This window comes from Oncorhynchus gorbuscha, linkage group LG18, assembly GCF_021184085.1.
Source record: "Oncorhynchus gorbuscha isolate QuinsamMale2020 ecotype Even-year linkage group LG18, OgorEven_v1.0, whole genome shotgun sequence".
Classification (NCBI taxonomy): domain Eukaryota; kingdom Metazoa; phylum Chordata; class Actinopteri; order Salmoniformes; family Salmonidae; genus Oncorhynchus; species Oncorhynchus gorbuscha.
In genome coordinates this window covers 2,600,120-2,617,732 of record NC_060190.1, presented here as the reverse complement: position 1 = coordinate 2,617,732, position 17,613 = coordinate 2,600,120, and the positions used below count along the sequence as shown (strand labels likewise).

At 50.9% G+C, this 17,613-nt stretch overlaps 1 pseudogene; it reads right to left on the bottom strand.

Annotated features, from left to right (window-relative positions):
• Positions 1-11: 11 nt before the first annotated feature.
• On the bottom strand, positions 12-17,613 carry LOC124002738 (annotated as a pseudogene).

The following is a 17,613-nucleotide window of genomic DNA, read 5'->3' as shown; positions in this document are numbered from 1 at the left end:
CTGGTTTAGAATACCCAAACAGCCTATCAGTGATGGAGCAGAGTCTCTGGTTTAGGATACCCAAACAGCTCAGTGAAAGTCTGGCTCATACAAACTGTAAAGCTTCCTCCTCAACTCTGGCCGGAACATCAGCGGAACAACCAATCCCGTTCCCAGCTGGCCGCCGTGCGGTTCCGGTTGCTAGGCGGGAACTTTATCTGGTCTTCCAGACCCAGGATCCGGAGCAGCTGATCCGAGTCGTCCTCCAGGTTTTCCAGCGTGCCGATGAAATCATAGTGGATCTGACAGGGGTGACAGAGCCGATACACCTGGGGAGGAGAAGAAGAAGTTAATTGAATACAGTTGGGTTGAGAGGACACACGCGCACGCACACACACACACACACACACACACACACACCCACCCACCCACCTGGCGCCAGTGTTCATTGAATGGCTGCTCCTGCTCCGTCTGGGGGTCGAGAAGATACCGGACGAACTCCGAGAACGATGGCTGGATCCCCGCCTCGAACGCCTCCGCCGCTGACTCCGGAACCCTGGAGGTCCCGCTTTCGTTTCCATAACGACGTAGCATGACCGAGCCAAACTGGCGGTAGAAGTCTTCGTTGGGCTGTTGGAACTTGTTCCGGAAGGCGGAGATGAGTCGGACGAAGGGGTCGCGGACAAACAGGAACTTGGTGTAACTCTGCAGTTTCACCCTCATCAGGTGACGGGAGAGACGGCCGTACCTACGCCAGAACTATAGGAGGAGGAGGAGGAGGAGAAGGAGGGAGGAGGAGGAGGTGGTGGAGGAGGAGGAGGAGGGAGGGGAGGAGGAGGAGGAGGGAGGAGGGAGGAGGGGGAGGAGGAGGGGGAGGAGGGGGAGGGGAGGGGGAGGAGGAGGGAGGGGGAGGAGGAGGAGGGGAGGAGGAGGAGGAGGAGGAGGAGGAGGAGGAGGAGGAGGAGGAGGAGGAGGAGGAGGAGGAGGAGGAGGAGGAGGAGGAGAAGGGATGAGGAGGGAGGGGATGAGGAGGAGGAGGAGGATGAGGGGGGGGGTGAGGGAGGGGATGAGGAGGAGGAGGAGGGAGGGGATGAGGAGAAGGGGATAAAGACACAGTATACAGACAGTTTACACACAGTATATACACAGTATACAGACAGTATACACACAGTATACACACAGTATACACACAGTATACAAACAGTATTCACAAGTATACACACAGTATATAGACAGTATACAGACCTTGGAGAAGGTGAGGTGCAGGGAGGAGTTGTGTATGAGGTCAGGGGGCAGGGCCTGGGGGTCGCGGTAAGGTTGTCCATCCGGAGCCAGCAGACCCTCAGAGAGAACCACCATTACACGCTTCCAGTTGGTACATGCTACCTAGAGAGAGGAGGAGGAGAGGAGGTGGTGGAAGAGAAGAGAGGAGGGGAGGAGGTGGAGGAGAGAAGGAGAGGAGGGGGGAGGAAAGGAGGTGGAGGAGAGAAGGAGAGGAGGGGTGAGGAAAGGAGGTGAGGAGGGAGGAAAGGAGGAGGGAGGAGGAGGAGGATGGGAGGCGAAGGGGTCGGAGGAGGAAGAGGATGGGAGGTGAACGGGTAGGAGGAGGATGGGAGGCGAAGGGGTAGGAGAAGGAGGATGGGAGGTGAAGGGGTAGGAGGAGGATGGGAGGCGAAGGGGTAGGAGGAGGATGATAGGCGAGGAGGATGGGAGGTGAAGGGGTAGGAGGATGGGAGGCGAAGGGGTAGGAGGAGGAGGATGGGAGGTGAACGGATAGGAGGAGGAGGATGGGAGGCGAGGAGGATGGGAGGTGAAAGGGTAGGAGGAGGATGGGAGGTGAACGGGTAGGAGGAGGATGGGAGGCGAAGGGGTAGGAGGAGGAGGATGGGAGGCGAAGGGGTAGGAGGAGGAGGATGGGAGGTGAAGGGGTAGGAGGAGGAGGATGGGAGGCGAAGGGGTAGGAGGAGGAGGATGGGAGGCGAAGGGGTAGGAGGAGGAGGATGGGAGGCGAAGGGGTAGGAGGAGGAGGATGGGAGGCGAAGGGGTAGGAGGATGGGAGGCGAAGGGGTAGGAGGATGGGAGGCGAAGGGGTAGGAGGAGGAGGATGGGAGGGGAAGGGGTAGGAGGATGGGAGGCAAAGGGGTAGGAGGAGGAAGAGGATGGGAGGTGAACGGGTAGGAGGAGGAAGAGGATGGGAGGTGAAGGGGTAGGAGAAGGAGGATGGGAGGTGAAGGGGTAGGAGGAGGAGGATGGGAGGCGAAGGGGTAGGAGGAGGAGGATGATAGGCGAGGAGGATGGGAGGTGAAGGGGTAGGAGGATGGGAGGCGAAGGGGTAGGAGGAGGAGGATGGGAGGTGAACGGGTAGGAGGAGGATGGGAGATGAAGGGGTAGGAGGAGGAGGATGGGAGGTGAAGGGGTAGGAGGAGGATGGGAGGCGAAGGGGTAGGAGGAGGATGATGGGAGGTGAACGGGTAGGAGGAGGATGGGAGGCGAAGGGGTAGGAGGAGGAGGATGGGAGGCGAAGGGGTAGGAGGAGGATGGGAGGCGAAGGGGTAGGAGGAGGATGGGAGGCGAAGGGGTAGGAGGAGTAAGAGGATGGGAGGCGAAGGGGTAGGAGGAGGAGGATGGGAGGTGAAGGGGTAGGAGGAGGAGGATGGGAGGTGAAGGGGTAGGAGGAGGAGGATGGGAGGTGAAGGGGTAGGAGGAGGAGGATGGGAGGTGAAGGGGTAGGAGGAGGAGGAGGATGGGAGGCGAAGGGGTAGGAGGAGTAAGAGGATGGGAGGCGAAGGGGTAGGAGGAGTAAGAGGATGGGAGGCGAAGGGGTAGGAGGAGTAAGAGGATGGGAGGCGAAGGGGTAGGAGGAGGTGGAGGATGGGAGGGTGAACGGGTAGGAGGAGGATGGGAGGTGAAGGGGTAGGAGGAGGAGGAGGATGGGAGGCGAAGGGGTAGGAGGAGTAAGAGGATGGGAGGCGAAGGGGTAGGAGGAGGAGGATGGGAGGCAAGGGGTAGGAGGAGGAAGAGAATGGGAGGCGAAGGGGTGGAGGATCAAATCTTTTTTTATATCAACAGTTGTCACATAGTGCTTTACAGACAGACAGCCTCACACTCCAAACAGCAACCAATGCAGATGCAGAAGCACAGTGTCTAGGAAAAACTCCCTAGAAGGCAGGAACCTAGGAAGAAACCTAGAGGGGAACCCGGCTCTGAGGGGCGAACAGTCCTCTTCCCCTCCCTACCTTGGGAACATAGCAGTAGATGATCTCATGTCTGTCGTCTACGATCAGGTGGTTTAACTCCCGGTTGGGAATCTGGTCAAACGTCCGGAATTTTCCTGGGAATTCTAATGTTCCATTCCCAGAACACATATGACTAATCCGCCGCCTCCTCTCCTCCTGTCTCCTCCCCTCCTCCTGTCTCCTCCCCTCCTCCTCTCTTTTCTCTTCCTCCGCCTGCCTCACTCTCTCCTCTTCTCGCTTCACTTCCTCTCCTCTCCACCTCTCCTCCAGCTCTGAGGAGTCTGTTACTTGGGGGAGGGGGTGTTCCTCCCCTGGGGGTTTGGGGGTTGCCCTCCTCCCCTCTCCAGGCCAGTCAGGCTCTGTGGTTCTGGGGGGTTTGTGGGTCGCTTGCTCCTCTGTGTCCCTGGGTGGGGGTTTGGTAGGTGTGGAGGAGCTGGGTGAGGTGGGGTGGGGGTGAGGGTCATGGGGGTAAAGGTCATGAGGGTCGTGGGGGTAGAGATTGAGCGCTCCCACGTCGTCCCAATAGAGGATGATGAGCAGGACCATTAACACAGACCCCAGCAGGAACGCCAGACGGAAGCATCGGGACGTTCCCATGGTTACCACAGCAGAGGGGGCGGAGTTATCTCAGCTCCATGGCCCAACGGTCACTAAGGGAAACACTTCCTGGTTGCCGACGACAACACCTGAGAGACAACAGGTGAAAAGAATCCAGGAGTCACAACAACACACATAAACTGTGTCTAAACACCTGGTAGAGTTAGTGGTTAGTGATCAGGAAAAACTCCCAGCCCATGTATAAATATATACCTGTACATATGAATTCGTAATCCAATTCAAAACTTGCCTTGAGGCTGTATACAGGTGATGCCGCCATCAGACGCGCTGCCAAAGCAACCATAAAACAAGGAATCCAAAACGTATTTGTCAGAGGCTCCACGTTTTCAAACACAGGTCGTTTCATAGGCTACAGAGTCCCTCCATGTTCAAATCAAAACTGCTGGGATTTAAATGATACAGTATAGCAGCCGAGCAGATTTCTTAGTTCAAAAACCGTATGGTACCACCATAACTGAGACCTACCTGAGGTCTACCTGAAGCCTACCTGAGGTCTACCTGAGGCCTACCTGAGGTCTACCTGAGGCCTACCTGAGGTCTACCTGAAGCGTACCTGAGGTCTACCTGAGGCCTACCTGAGGTCTACCTGAGGCCTACCTGAGGTCTACCTGAGGCCTACCTGAGGCCTACCTGAGGTCTACCTGAGGCCTACCTGAGGCCTACCTGAGGTCTACCTGAGGCCTACCTGAGGTCTACCTGAGGCCTACCTGAGGCCTACCTGAGGTCTACCTGAGGCCTACCTGAGGTCTACCTGAGGTCTACCTGAGGTCTACCTGAGGCCTACCTGAGGCCTACCTGAGGTCTACCTGAAGTCTACCTGAGGCCTACCTGAAGTCTCAAACCTACAGGAGGGTAGCTCTCCAGGAACAGGGTTGGGCAGCCCTGCTCAGAAGTACAGGAGGGTAGCTCTCCAGGAACAGGGTTGGGCAGCCCTGCTCAAACCTACAGGAGGGTAGCTCTCCAGGAACAGGGTTGGGCAGCCCTGCTCAGACCTACAGGAGGGTAGCTCTCCAGGAACAGGGTTGGGCAGCCCTGCTCAGACCTACAGGAGGGTAGCTCTCCAGGAACAGGGTTGGGCAGCCCTGCTCAAACCTACAGGAGGGTAGCTCTCCAGGAACAGGGTTGGGCAGCCCTGCTCAAACCTACAGGAGGGTAGCTCTCCAGGAACAGGGTTGGGCAGCCCTGCTCAGACCTACAGGAGGGTAGCTCTCCGGGACACACAGGAAGAGAGAAGGCCAGAGAGGCAGCCCTACTCAGACCTACAGGAGGGTAGCTCTCCAGGACACACAGGAAGACAGAAGGCCAGAGAGGCAGCCCTACTCAGACCTACAGGAGGGTAGCTCTCCAGGACACACAGGAAGACAGAAGGCCAGAGAGGCAGCCCTACTCAGACCTACAGGACCTACAGGCAGGTAGCTCTCCAGGACACACAGGGAGCTCTCCAGGACAGGAAGACAGAAGGCCAGAGAGGCAGTCCTACTATGGTTGATTAATGTGTATATCAGAAATGGTCCGTGGGAACAGCAGTGGATAGGATCAGGGTGTTAAACTCACAGGCTGCTGTGAAGAAACCTGAACTCAACCAACCCTCTCTGACCTCTCTCTCTCTCTCTGTGTCTCTCTCTGTGTGTCTCTCTCTGTGTCTCTCTCTGTGTCTCTCTCTGTGTCTCTCTCTCTGTCTCTCTCTCTGTCTCTCTCTCTGTCTCTCTCTCTGTCTCTCTCTCTGTCTCTCTCTCTGTCTCTCTCTGTGTGTCTCGTCAGGGGAGAGTTCTATTTTAAACACTCACAGGGCCTAATTTTATTTATTTTAACAGGAAGACATACTGAGCCCTAGGTCTCTTTTCAAATGTGCCCTGTTTACGGGTCAAAATAACCATACAATGGACAATGACAATGGAATAGAGGACATTGTCTGTCAGACAGTGTCCCTCATTTCATGGCAGGCAGCAATGTATGGCAGAAAGCTCTCTGTTCTCCCCAACAGTACGAGTAGCCTATTCTCATCAGGCAGGTCTTTGAAACCTTGAATAAGAGTTTCAATTTTTTTATATATATATATATATATATATATATATATACTTTGAAAGGAATTGCAGCTCTGTCTCGGGTTCTGCTTTTCAGCTGTTCTCTCTCTCTCTCTATGTGCTATTTCAAACCCACAGGACATAAATACAGTACTTTAATAGCTACCACCAGTCAGCTGCCAAAAATACCAGGCAGCAAGGAGAAGCTTTGTCACGTTATAGGTCATTTAAACACAGACTTATAATATGAAATCATGTTTTAATATATTTTCATATGGCTATGAAATAAATAATTTAGATAGACAAATTGTATAATATATAAGAATAAATAACATTGTATATAAAATATTTAGTAAAAATATTTAGTAAAAATTCAGCTCATAGCTCAATCTGAAGTATTTTTCCACGCTGTAGGCAGACAGACAGACATAGCTGACAGACAGACGGACATACCGACAGATCGACAGACAGTGAGAGACAGACATAGCCGACAGACAGGCTAGTCCGCCTGAACATTTTGGGTTCTAGTCCACCTGAACATGTTGGGTTCTAGTCCACCTGAACATGTTGGGTTCTAGTCCGCCTGAACATGTTGGGTTCTAGTCCACCTGAACATGTTGGGTTCTAGTCCACCTGAACATGTTGGGTTCTAGTCCACCTGAACTTGTTGGGTTCTAGTCCACCTGAACTTGTTGGGTTCTAGTCCACCTGAACATGTTTGGTTCTAGTCCACCTGAACATGTTGGGTTCTAGTCCACCTGAACATGTTGGGTTCAAGTCCACCTGAACTTGTTGGGTTCTAGTCCACCTGAACTTGTTGGGTTCTAGTCCACCTGAACATGTTGGGTTATGTGCTATAGGATGAATAATGTCTGACTGTTTTACCTCTAACACCACCAACTACTGAAATACTCCTCCGCCTCTCCCACCCACCCACCCAACCACACACACTCTACAAACAACATTAATTTATACAGTAGACAGAGTATACAGCTCCTGTTGAACACAATGTAACCATTCACTGACCCACCTCTCTCTCTCTCTCTCTCTCTCAAGGCTATGCTCACTGAGTCTGTACATAGTCAGAGCTTTCCATACGTTTGGGTAGGTCACAGTGGTCAGGTATTCTGCCACTGTGTACTCTCTGTTTAGGGCCAAATAACTTTCCAGTTTGTCTGATAATGATCTTTTGGTTTTCTCATGATTCGGTTGGTTGGGTCTAATTGTGTTGCTGTCCTGGTGCTCTTGTGGGGTCTGTTTGTGTTTGTGAACAGGGCCCCAGGACCAGGGACTCTTCTCCAGGTTCATCTCTCTGTAGGTGATAGGTTTGTTATGGAAGGTTTGGGAATCACTTCCTTTTATAGGTGGTTGTAGAATAGAATGACTCTTTTCTGGATTTTGATCATTAGCGGGTATCGGTCTATTTCTGCTCTGTATTATTCTGTTTTTTATGCTGTTAAACAGAGGATTTTATAAAGTCGTACGCTTTTCCCCCAAACACCACTTTCCATCCATTTATATAGCAGACCCTCATGCCAAACTGAGTCAAACGCTTTTTTGAAAACAACAAAACATGAGACTTTGCCTTTGTTTTTGTTTGTTTGACAATTAGAGTGTGCAGGGTGAATACGTGGTCTGTCGTACGGTAATTTGGTAAAACGGGACATTTGACTTTTGCTCAGTACATTGTTTTGACTGAGGAAATGTCTGCTGTTAATGCAGAGGGTTTTCCCAGGGTTGCTGTTAAGGCAGAGGGTTTTCCCAGGGTTGCTGTTAAGGCAGAGGGTTTTCCCAGGGTTGCTGTTAATGCAGAGGGTTTTCCCAGGGTTGCTGTTTAAGGGTTGCTGTTAATGCAGAGGGTTTTCCCAGGGTTGCTGTTAATGCAGAGGGTTTTCCCAGGGTTGCTGTTAATGCAGGGTTTTGCCAGGGTTGCTGTTAATGTTTTCCCAGGGTTGCTGTTAAGGCAGAGGTTGCTGTTTTGCTGTTAAGGCAGAGGGTTTTCCCAGGGTTGCTGTTAATGCAGAGGGTTTTCCCAGGGTTGCTGTTAATGCAGAGGGTTTTCCCAGGGTTGCTGTTAATGCAGAGGGTTTTCCCAGGGTTGCTGTTAAGGCAGAGGGTTTTCCCAGGGTTGCTGTTAATGCAGAGGGTTTTCCCAGGGATGCTGTTCCACTTTTGCAGGGTTTTCCCAGGGTTCCTGTTGGGGAAGGCACCAGGAAGTGTTTCCTCTAGAGCATTCCCCCAGCAGCAGCAGAACACTCAGACTGGGTTTTACTGCTCCTAGTAGAGCATCCCCCCCCAGCAGAACACTCAGACTGGGTTCTTACTGCCCTAGTAGAGCATTCCCCCCAGCAGAACACTCAGACTGGGTTCTTACTGCTCCTAGTAGAGCATTGCTGTTCAGAACACTCAGACTGGGTTCTTACTCCCTAGTAGAGCTGTCCCCCCAGCAGCAGAACACTCAGACTGGGTTCTTACTGCCCTAGTAGAGCATCTCCCCCAGCAGAACACTCAGACTGGGTTCTTACTGCTCCTAGTAGAGCATCAGCAGAACCCCTGGTTCATCAGAACACTCAGACTGGGTTCTTACTCTAGTAGAGCCTCCCCCCCAGCGGCAGAACACTCAGACTGGGAGCATCATCCCCCCCCAGCAGAACACTCAGACTGGGTTCTTACTGCTCCTAGTAGAGCATCTCCCCAGAACACCCCATCCTAGTAGAGCAGCAGCAGAACACTCAGACTGGGTTCTTACTGCTCCTAGTAGAGCATCTCCCCCAGCAGAACCCCACTGCTCCTAACATCTCCCCCCAGCAGAACACTCAGACTGGGTTCTTACTGCTCCTAGTAGAGCATCTCCCCCCAGCAGAACACTCAGACTGGGTTCCCCCACTGGGTTCTTACTGCCCCTAGTAGAGCATCTCCCCCACCAGCAGAACACTCAGACTGGGTTCTTACTGCTCCTCCCCCAGTAGAGCATAGAGCATCTCCCCCATCAGAACACTCAGACTAGGTTCTCCCCCAGCAGAACACTGCTCCTAGTAGAGCATCCCCCCATCAGAACACTCAGACTGGGTTCTTACTGCTCCTAGTAGAGCATCTCCCCCCATCAGAACACTCAGACTGGGTTCTTACTGCTCCTAGTAGAGCATCTCCCCCCATCAGAACACTCAGACTGGGTTCTTACTGCTCCTCGTAGGAAGTGAATGTCTGTGCTTGCATCTCCCAAAAGAACCTTTGCTTAAGAAAAACGAGACTGCTCAAAGAACCTTTGCTAACAAAAAAAAGCAGCAATATCACGTTTGTCCCTCTGGAGACAACACAGCCAGTAACACTTTCTTAAAATAGTCCGAATTAATCTAAGATAAATCAAGAAATCTGAAAATCACTCTGATGTTTTTTGCAAGGTCTTAGTCGCGCATTTTTACATCTACAATTGGGGCAGTAATTCTCAAGTGGAAAAACTTGCATGAAAACTAGTCACTCTGGGTTCTTGTTTGAATAACAACATGAAAACCAGTCGTCTCTTGTTGAATAACAACAAACACTTAGTTGAAGAATCACGTCCATAGTTCCCAGTCCTACTAGGAGTAGTGCTCTTGACCAATGACGGACGAAGGGGCATAGACTGGGTTCTCAACTTGCCTCAATAAAACATTCTGTGTGCGTGAACAGCCCCCAAAAACCTGCCCGAAGATCAAAACGTCACAAAACTTTGTCCCAATACAGGTCCCAATACAGGTCCTAATACAGGTCCCAATACAGGTCCCAATACAGGTCCCAATACAGGTCCCACCACAGGGACCATCCTCCAGACATGCATCTTGGAGTAACCTAGGACTCCCCTCCAGTACATCCATCTTGGATTAATAACCTCCCCTCCCCTCCAGAACATCCATCTTGGAGTAATCTCGAACCCTCCTCTCCCCTCCAGTACATCCATCTTGGAGTAATAATCTAGGACCCCCCTCCCCTCCAGTACATCCATCTGGAGTAATAACCTAGGACCCTCCTCTCCCCTCCAGTACATCCATCTTGGAGTAATAACCTAGGACCCTCCCCTCCAGTACATCCATCTGGAGTAATAACAGGACCCTCCCCTCCAGTACATCCATCTTGGAGTAATAACCTTACCCTCCTCTCCAGTACATCCATCTTGGAGTAATAACCTCGAACCCTCCCTCCAGTACATCCATCTTGGAGTAATAACCTGGGACCCTCCCCTCCAGTACATTCATCTGGAGTAATAACCGAGGACCCTCCTCCCCTCCAGTACATCCATCTTGGAGTAATAACTGGACCCTCCTCTTACTCCAGTACATCCATCTTGGAGTAATAAGCGAACCCTCCTCCCCCTCCAGTACATCCATCTGGAGTAATAATCTAGGACTGCTCCTCCAGTACATCCATCTGGAGTAATAACCTAGGACCCTCCCTCCCCTCCAGTACATCCATCTTGGAGTAATTCTAGGACCCTCCTCCAGTACATCCATCTGGAGTAATAACCTAGGACCCCCCTCCAGTACATCCATCTTGGAGTAATCTTACCCTCCTCTCCAGTACATCCATCTTGGAGTAATAACCCCCCTCCAGAACATCCATCTTGGAGTAATAACCTAGGACCCTGCTCCTCCAGTACATTCATCTGGAGTAATAACCGAGGACCCTCCCCTCCCCTCCAGTACATCCATCTGGAGTAATGGTCCTTCTGTAGCTCAGTTGGTAGAGCATGGCGCTTGTAATGCCAGGGTAGTGGGTTCGATCCGGGACCACCCATACGTAGAAATGCACACATGACTGTAAGTCGTTGGATAAAAGCGTCTGCTAAATGGCATATATTATTATTATTATTATAACCTTGGACCCTCCCCTCCCCTCCAGTACATCCATCTTGGAGTAATAACCTAGGACCCTCCCCTCCAGTACATTCATCTGGAGTAATAACCTAGGACCCTCCCCTCCCCTCCAGTACATCCATCTTGGAGTAATAACCTAGGACCCTCCCCTCCCCTCCAGTACATCCATCTGGAGTAATAACCTAGGACCCTCCCCTCCAGTACATCCATCTGGAGTAATAACCTAGGACCCTCCCCTCCAGTACATCCGTCTTGGAGTAATAACCTAGGACCCGACCCGACCCTCCAGTACATCCATCTTAGAGTAATAACCTAGGACCCTCCCATCCCCTCCAGTACATCCATCTGGAGTCATAACCTAGGACCCTCCCCTCCAGTACATCCATCTGGAGTAATAACCTAGGACCCTCCCCTCCAGTACATCCATCTTGGAGTAATAACCTAGGACCCTCCCCTCCAGTACATCCATCTGGAGTAATAACCTAGGACCCCCTCCAGTACATCCATCTTGGAGTAATAACCTAGGACCCTCCTCTCCCCTCCAGTACATCCATCTTGGAGTAATAACCTAGGACCCTCCTCTCCCCTCCAGTACATCCATCTTGGAGTAATAACCTAAGACCCTCCTCTCCCCTCCAGTACATCCATCATGGAGTAATAACCTAGGACCCTCCTCCAGACATCCATATGGAGTAATAACCTAGGACCCTCCCTCCAGTACATCCATCTTGGAGTAATAACCTAGGACCCTCCCCTCCAGTACATCCATCTTGGAGTAATAACCTAGGACCCGACCCGACCCTCCAGTACATCCATCTTAGAGTAATAACCTAGGACCCTCCCCTCCAGTACATCCATCTTGGAGTAATAACCTAGAACCCTCCCCTCCAGTACATTCATCTGGAGTAATAACCTAGGACCCTCCCCTCCCCTCCAGTACATCCATCTTGGAGTCATAACCTAGGACCCTCCTCCAGTACATCCATCTTGGAGTAATAACCTCAAACCCTCCCTCCAGTACATCCATCTGGAGTAATAACCTAGGACCCTCCCTCCAGTACATTCATCTGGAGTAATAACCGAGGACCCTCCCCTCCCCTCCAGTACATCCATCTTGGAGTAATAACCTAGGACCCTTCCCTCCAGTACATTCATCTGGAGTAATAACCGAGGACCCTCCCCACCCCTCCAGTACATCCATCTGGAGTAATAACTCTTGGACCCTCCCCTCCAGTACATCCATCTTGGAGTAATAACCGAGGACCCTCCCCTCCAGTACATCCATCTGGAAAAACTTGAACGCTCCCCTCCCCTCCAGTACATCCATCTTGGAGTAACCGAGACCCTCCCCTCCAGTACATCCATCTTGGAGTAATAACCTAGGACCCTCCCTCCCCATTCATCTGGAATAACAACAAACAGTACATCCATCTTGGAGTAATAACCTAGTTCCCTCCTACATCCATCTGGAGTAAGTGACTCTCCAGTACATCCATCTGGAGTAATAACCTAGGACCCTCCTCTCCCCTCCAGTACATCCATCTTGGAGTAATAACCGAGGACCCTCCTCCAGTACATTCATCTGGAGTAATAACATTCTGGACCCTCCCCTCCCCTCCAGTACATCCATCTTGGAGTAATAACCTAGATCCAGTAATCCATCTGGAGTAATAACCTGGGACCCTCCTCTCCCCTCCAGTACATCCATCTTGGAGTAATAACCAGGACCCTCCTCCAGTACATCCATCTGGAGTAATAACCAGGACCCGTACCCTCCAGTACATCCATCTTGGAGTAATAACCGAGGACCCTCCCCTCCAGTACATTCATCTGGAGTAATAACCAGGACCCTCCCCTCCAGTACATCCATCTTGGAGTAATAACCTAGGACCCTCCCTCCAGTACATCCATCTTGGAGTAATAACCGAGGACCCTCCCCTCCAGTACATTCATCTGGAGTAATAACCAGGACCCTCCCCTCCCCTCCAGTACATCCATCTTGGAGTAATAACCTAGGACCCTCCCTCCAGTACATCCATCTTGGAGTAATAACCTAGGACCCTCCCTCCCCTCCAGTACATCCATCTTAGAGTAATAACCTAGGACCCTCCCTCCAGTACATCCATCTTGGAGTAATAACCTAGGACCCTCCCTCCTCCAGTACATCCATCTGGAGTAATAACCGAGGACCCTCCCCTCCAGTACATCCATCTTGGAGTAATAACCTAGGACCCTCCCCTCCAGTACATCCCATCTTGGAGTAATAACCGAGGACCCTCCCCTCCAGTACATTCATCTGGAGTAATAACCGAGGACCCTCCCCTCCCCTCCAGTACATCCATCTTGGAGTAATAACTTAGGACCCTCCCCTCCAGTACATCCATCTTAGAGTAATAACCTAGGACCCTCCCCTCCAGTACATCCATCTTGGAGTAATAACCTAGGACCCTCCCCTCCAGTACATTCTTCTGGAGTAATAACCGAGGACCCTCCCCTCCCCTCCAGTACATCCATCTGGAGTAATGGTCCTTCTGTAGCTCAGTTGGTAGAGCATGGCGCTTGTAACGCCAGGGTAGTGGGTTCGATCCCCGGGACCACCCATACGTAGAATGTATGCACACATGACTGTAAGTCGCTTTGGATAAAAGCGTCTGCTAAATGGCATATATTATTATTATTATTATTATTATAACCTTGGACCCTCCCCTCCCCTCCAGTACATCCATCTTGGAGTAATAACCTAGGACCCTCCCCTCCAGTACATTCATCTGGAGTAATAACCGAGGACCCTCCCCTCCCCTCCAGTACATCCATCTTGGAGTAATAACCTAGGACCCTCCCCTCCCCTCCAGTACATCCATCTGGAGTAATAACCTAGGACCCTCCTCCAGTACATCCATCTGGAGTAATAACCTAGGACCCTCCCCTCCAGTACATCCATCTTGGAGTAATAACCTAGGGACCCTCCCCTCCAGTACATCCATCTTAGAGTAATAACCTAGGACCCTCCCCTCCAGTACATCCATCTGGAGTAATAACCTAGGACCCTGCCCTCCAGTACATCCATCTTGGAGTAATAACCTAGGACCCTCCCCTCCAGTACATCCATCTGGAGTAATAACCTCGGACCCTCCCCTCCAGTACATCCATCTTGGAGTAATAACCTAGGACCCTCCCCTCCAGTACATCCATCTGGAGTAATAACCTAGGACCCTCCCTCCCCTCCAGTACATCCATCTTGGAGTAATAACCTAGGACCCTCCCCTCCAGTACATCCATCTTGGAGTAATAACCTAAGACCCTCCCCTCCAGTACATCCATCTTGGAGTAATAACCTCGGACCCTCCCCTCCAGTACATCCATCTTGGAGTAATAACCTAGGACCCTCCCCTCCAGTACATCCATCTTGGAGTAATAACCTAGGACCCTCCCCTCCAGTACATCCATCTTGGAGTAATAACCTAGGACCCGACCCGACCCTCCAGTACATCCATCTTAGAGTAATAACCTAGGACCCTCCCCCCTCCAGTACATCCATCTTGGAGTAATAACCTAGACCCTCCCCTCCAGTACATTCATCTGGAGTAATAACCTAGGACCCTCCCCTCCAGTACATCCATCTTGGAGTAATAACCTAGGACCCTCCCCTCCAGTACATCCATCTTGGAGTAATAACCTCAAACCCTCCCCTCCAGTACATCCATCTGGAGTAATAACCTAGGACCCTCCCTCCAGTACATCCATCTGGAGTAATAACCTAGGACCCTCCCCTCCAGTACATTCATCTGGAGTAATAACCTAGGACCCTCCCCTCCCCTCCAGTACATCCATCTTGGAGTAATAACCTAGGACCCTCCCCTCCCCTCCAGTACATCCATCTGGAGTAATAACCTAGGACCCTCCCCTCCCCTCCAGTACATCCATCTGGAGTCATAACCTAGGACCCTCCCCTCCAGTACATCCATCTGGAGTAATAACCTAGGACCCTCCCCTCCAGTACATCCATCTTGGAGTAATAACCTAGGACCCTCCCCTCCAGTACATCCATCTGGAGTAATAACCGAGGACCCTCCCCTCCCCTCCAGTACATCCATCTTGGAGTAATAACTTAGGACCCTCCCCTCCAGTACATCCATCTTAGAGTAATAACCTAGGACCCTCCCCTCCAGTACATCCATCTTAGAGTAATAACCTAGGACCCTCCCCTCCAGTACATCCATCTTGGAGTAATAACCTAGGACCCTCCCCTCCAGTACATCCATCTGGAGTAATAACCGAGGACCCTCCCCTCCAGTACATCCATCTTGGAGTAATAACCTAGGACCCTCCCCTCCAGTACATCCATCTTGGAGTAATAACCTAGGACCCTCCCCTCCAGTACATCCATCTTGGAGTAATAACCTAGGACCCTCCCCTCCAGTACATCCATCTTGGAGTAACTTAGGACCCTCCCTCCAGTACATCCATCTTGGAGTAATAACCGAGGACCCTCCTCCAGTACATCCATCTTGGAGTAATAACCTAGGACCCTCCCCTCCAGTACATCCATCTGGAGTAATAACCGAGGACCCTCCCTCCAGTACATCCATCTGGAGTAATAACCTAGGACCCTCCCCTCCCCTCCAGTACATCCATCTGGAGTAATAACCTAGGACCCTCCCCTCCAGTACATCCATCTTGGAGTAATAACCTAGGAGACCCTCCCCTCCAGAGACCTCCCCTCAGTACATCCTCTTGGAGTAATAACCTAGGACCCCCCCTCCAGTACATCCATCTTGGAGTAATAACCTAGGACCCTCCCCTCCAGTACATCCATCTTGAGTAATAACCTAGGACCCTCCCCTCCAGTACATCCATCTTGGAGTAATAACCTAGGACCCTCCCCTCCAGTACATCCATCTTGGAGTAATTAGGACCCTCCCCTCCAGTACATCCATCTTGGAGTCATAACCTAGGACCCTCCCCTCCAGTACATCCATCTTGGAGTAATAACCTAGGACCCTCCCCTCCAGTACATCCATCTGGAGTAATAACCTAGGACCCTCCCCTCCAGTACATCCATCTTGGAGTAATAACCTAGGACCCGACCCGACCCTCCAGTACATCCTTCGGGTTATGTGTCTAGTGAAAGCATCTTCCTCTTTGGTTCTGTTATAGTCTTGATTTAATGGCCTCAGGGATTTCCCGATTCATCCAATGTTCCGTTCTTTGTTTAATTCTGAAGGTTTTCCATGGAGCCACAATATCATATAAACTGTCCCCTGATTATCGATGTCTCAACCAAATATTACCCACATGTCCACTTTGAAATGATGTGGTGGATCCCTCTCTCTCTCTCTCTCTCTCTCTCTCTCTCTCTCTCTCTCTCTCTCTCTCTCTCTCTCTCTCTCTCTCTCTCTCTCTCTGTCTCTCTCTCTCTCTCTCTCTCTCTCTCTCTCTCATAATCACTCTCTCTTTCCCCTCTTTTTAGGCTGTCTCTCTCTCTAACACAATCCCTCTCTCTTTTTAGGCTACCCCTCTCTCTCCTCTCAAACACAATCACTCTCTTTAGGCTACCCCTCTCTCCCCCTCTCTCTCTCTAACACAATCACTCTCTCTTTAGGCTACCCCTCTCTCCCCTCTCTCTCTCTCAAACACAATCACTCTCTCTTTAGGCTACCCCTCTCTCTCTCTCTCAAACACAATCACTCTCTCTTTCCCCTCTCTTTAGGCTGGCTCTCTCAAACACAATCACTCTCTCTTTCCCCTCTCTTGAGGCTGTCTCTCTCTCTCTCTCTCTCTCTCTCAAACACAATCACTCTCTCTTTCCCCTCTCTTTAGGCTGTCTCTCTCTCTCAAACACAACCACTCTCTCTCCTCTCTCCTTCCTTCCACTGCGGTTTCCTGCAATCATCCAGGGCCTGTCCTGCCAAGATATCGCCAGTAACTCCCGCTTCCGACTGTACACGTATTCTCTTTTCTCTCTCCCCTTCCTCTTAACGTCTATGTTGAGATCACTGTGTATTCCCCATTTCCCCAATCCCCGCAGACGCATTTTATAAATCGCGATTAATCTCAAATAACGGCCACACAGCAGGCTATAACAGTAAAATGACATCGGTTAACTAACATACCAGCTGTTTTAGTCGATTTGTTACCGGAAAGAAGAAAGAGGAAGCCCCTCCGCTGAAAGTACAAACTGTTCTATTCACAATAACATCCGGCCGGTTTTAAATGTTTAATTTCTTAACTAACGTTTTTTTCGTTTACCTCTTTGTTCGCTTCCATGGTCGCGCACTGGCCCCTCGACGTGGTACAGGGTGTGAAGTCTGGTCTGTAGATGAGGGAGAGAGAGCAGCACATAGTCGAGCACACAAAGCAACGGGACGGGACCCGAGGACCGAGCACTGCAAAGACAATCGCGAGACTTCTTGTGATCTCGTCTATCACCTCGGCAGTCTATAGATTGTAGAACCGGGAAGGTATCTGCAGCTCAATATGGGTATTTTATGTATTATATTTTATTTAACATTTATTTAAACTAGGCAAGTCCGTTTAGAACAAATTCGTATTTACAATGACGTTCTACCCCGGCCAAACCCTAACCCGGACGACGCTGGGCCAATTGTGCGCCGCCCTATAGGACTCCCAATTACAGCCGGTTATGATACGGCCTGGAATGAAACCAGGGTCTGTAGTGACGCCTCTAGCACTAAGACGCAGCGCCATTCTGGAGCCATTGGTCATAGCTAGAAGGAACCCAGTTTTGTCAAATTAACGTCAGATTTTACTTTTTGTAGCAGGTTAGGAGAACTAGGTTAAAGTTAGGAAATGGGTTAGGGTTAGCAAAAATGCAACAAAAAATCTACCTTCGACATTAATTTGACGAAAGCTGGATTCCATCTAGCCATACCCTCCTTATGGCGA